This window comes from Lactuca sativa, chromosome 9 (assembly GCF_002870075.4).
Source record: "Lactuca sativa cultivar Salinas chromosome 9, Lsat_Salinas_v11, whole genome shotgun sequence".
Taxonomy (NCBI): domain Eukaryota; kingdom Viridiplantae; phylum Streptophyta; class Magnoliopsida; order Asterales; family Asteraceae; genus Lactuca; species Lactuca sativa.
The window spans coordinates 95574412-95578130 of NC_056631.2; positions in this window are offsets into that span (position 1 = coordinate 95574412).

Genomic DNA, 3719 nt, shown 5'->3' on the forward strand with positions numbered 1-3719 from the left:
TATGTTTTTTTATGTACGATATGGGATAGTTTGGGGAACTCATTAAGCTTTGTGCTTATAGTTTTCTGTTTATGTTTCAGGTACTTACGGTGTCAAGGGGAAGAGCTCGGGATGACTGCATTGCACACACCATTGGGATTCCGCATATGATACTTTACTCTGATTTTTTTGACATTTGATACATTGGTTTTGTTGAAATGTATGGATGATATTTGAAAATTCTATTTTATCTATTTTAAAAATGAAACATTTGGGATGTTACAGATATGCTTTTCCTCGCACCATTCTTTGAAGGGGCTTCCCTCAAATTGTGTCCCATTGTCGCTTATTAGCACCTTAGGGGTGCCGAACCAAATTAGAATAATTTTCCACAAGAATCGGATCATCTGCCTGCCTGTAACTGTGGTTAGGGGTTCCGCCTCGATCCACTTTGTGAAGCAGTCAACCGAGACCAGCAGGAACTTCCATCCCCCTAGAGTCATCGGGAATGGTCCTACATGTTGATGCCCCATTATTGGAAGGGCCATGGGCTGCTGATATTGGTCATGGCTGTTGCAGGCTGGTTCTGGAACGTGGCGAATGTCTGGCATTCTGGGAATTTTCTTGTGATCCTCACAGCGTTTTTATACATGTTGGGCCAATATACCCCTAAACATAGTATCTTGCCTGTGAGTGCTCATGCTCCCTAAATGGCTCTCCTCTAGGAGGACTTGGCCTTCCTCATGCGAGATGCATCTAAGCCAAGGTGCTAGGTAGCCTCTCTTGTATAATTTCATGCCTTTTAAGGAGAATTGGGGGGCCTTGATTTTATCTGCTTGGCCTCTTCCGGATCATCTGGAAGGACCCCGTGTTGCAGATAGTCTAGGTATGGCTTGGTCCAGTCCAACGATTATGCGATGGCATCAAATCGTTTGTTGTTGATGCTCCTTTATTCCAAGACCTCTAATAGTACCTTCTTGGTTAGGTGGTCAAAGGACGTCGAGGCCAACTTGCTAAGAGTGTCCGCCCTTGTGTTCTCCCTCCTGTGTATGTGTTTGATTTTGAAGCTATTGAACGTATGCACCAATTGTCGTGTTTTTTCTAGGTATTTTTGCATTCTTCGATTTTTGGCTTCGTAAGTGCCATTAACCTGGTTGGTTATCAGTAGCGAATCACTAGAAACCTGGAGAGGTTTTGCGCCGACTCTTTGTGCCTATCGTAGGCCTGCAAGAAGTGCTTCATACTCCACCTCGTTGTTCGAAACTTGAAAGTAGAATCTCAAGGCGTATGTTATTTCGTCTCCCTTGGGGTTTTTGTCACACCCCCAAACCAAGGATGGCGGAAACGTCCGTGGGTTGAAGACTTCATGTATAGTATCACAACAACGAGTATAATAGTGCCCAAAGTAAATACAACCATCATAAATATAATTGAAAAAGTTATACAATAGTATGTGTTTACATGTTTCCAATCAATTACACTTATGATGACAAAAATGAAATGTTTGACGATTTAACGTCCCATCCTCAAAAGCGGTTGATTTCCTGTTTCACTGAATTCCTAGGAATACAAGTAGTTTGAAAAAGCATAAACAATTAAGTTGGTGAGTTCATAAGAGTTTTATTTGAGAAAGAAGCCGTTTTCCTTGTAAAAAACGATAGAATATGATTCAAGAAAATTTAATATTTTCCTATGTTATGCAATATTGTACCCTAGAAAGACACGTATATTCCTTCTATAATCACCTAGTGTATATAAGTTATATAAAATTTAAGTTAAATAAACCATCGAATATAATGAGTCTGCCCTAGGTCCACAACCAAACAAGGAACAGGAAGTAAGGCGGGCCCACCAATTCTAGGTTGATTGCGACTAGATTCTTATATAACTCTAGCATATACACTTAGCAATTATAGCTGAAGTCTAACAATTCTAGATGAAATGTAGTTTTGATAGAAATATGTTTCCAAAGAAAATCCAATATTTTCCTTATAAAAGTCATGTAGTCCTAAATGTTAAGACATAGCTTATGTGTGTGTTTTATACTTATAATGTTCATAATGGAAATGTGTTTCCAAAGAAAATACAATATTTTCCTTATAAAAGTCATGTAGTCCTAAATGTTAAGACAAAGAATATGTGTGTGTTTTGTACTTATAATGTTCATAATGGAAATGTGTTTCCAAAGAAAATCCAATATTTTCCTTATAAAAGTCATGTAGTTCTAAATGTTAAGACAGAGAATATGTGTGTGTTTTGTACTTATAATGTTCATAATGGAAATGTTTTCCAAAGGAAATCCAATATTTTCCTTATAAAAAGTCATGTAGCCTTAAACGTCAAGACCGAGAATATACAAGTATTTTACCATACTTAAAGTAATTCATGCAAGTTTAAACCGGCGTAAACTCGTTTAATTTAGAAGTAAAACCCCTTTTCAAAGTAGAAATTTTCATGTAAACTTGAAAGATTGTTAACTCCCTATGTGACTCGCTATAACCAAACTACGCAAGAATAACCTGCTTGTGACATTGTTCAGGCGTCGGAATCAAAATGACACTAGTCACCCCCGATCGGCCGATCGGACTTATGCAAGCAGCATGGGTGTGGGCTATCAATCCCAATATAGATCTATACACAATTATCACGCTCTCCCTACAAGAAACTCTGGTTATAACTAATTCAGGATTTTCTGTGGTACTTAAGAGTACCCCGAAGGAGAATGTCTCACAACTTACGTTAACTAGTTTACATATAGTTTTGAGTATAAAACCTCTTCCGTGGAGGAGTGAAATCATCTTTTATGAAAATACATTTGTGATATAAATCCATAAACTATTACTATTATAGTTTATCAAGTAGTATATGAAAAACCCATTTGTTCGAAATGAATGGAGGACAAACCTTAACATGAATCACTAATTTCTGTTTATGATGATAAACTAACAAGAATGCATCCAAACATTGAGAAACTTATCGTTATGCACTTTGCTCAACATACTACAAAGTGTTGTTAATATGGTAAACTATGTAACTAGTTTTTATCCTTTCTGCACTGTTTTGAAATCATCATATAAAAATCATACGAAGTCAAAAACTAACTCCATAAACTCTGAGAGTTTAGAAAATGTGTCTAGTTTATTCATAACTTTTATTATGATTTTTAGAAGTCTCTATCTTATGTGAAAGTGTTCATAATCACAGACTAGTGCGAATTCGTTTCTAAAATGATAGACAGTTTTGTAAAAATCACCATAAATCGTAGAAAAATCATATGGAGATGTGCAAGTGGTCATTTTATAGGTATAAACCTGAGCTACTGGCATATTAAACAGTTTTGAAAGATATTAAGTTTAAGTTGGGTAAAACAGTTCGTGAACATGTCATAACTTTTCTGTTGTACGCTGTCAAGTTGAGTTTTGAATATGTTTTGGTATTTTAACTTGTATCCCCCCCCCCCCTGAAAACTGAAGAAAACTAGAAAATTTCGGGGTATGAACTCACCTTGAGTGATTTCTTGAAGAGTGGAAAGGTTGAAGATGATGAGTTTTAAGTTTAGATCACTTGATGAACACACGAAGTTTTGGATGATCCTAAGAACGATTTTTGGTGTTAAGATATGAGTCGATGATACAAGAGTGTTATGAAAACATGTAATAGCACTTGATTTAGAAGGAAATACTTACCAATAAGTGAATAAATGACTCAATAACACATCAAAAGTGTGGCTGAAAGTTGAG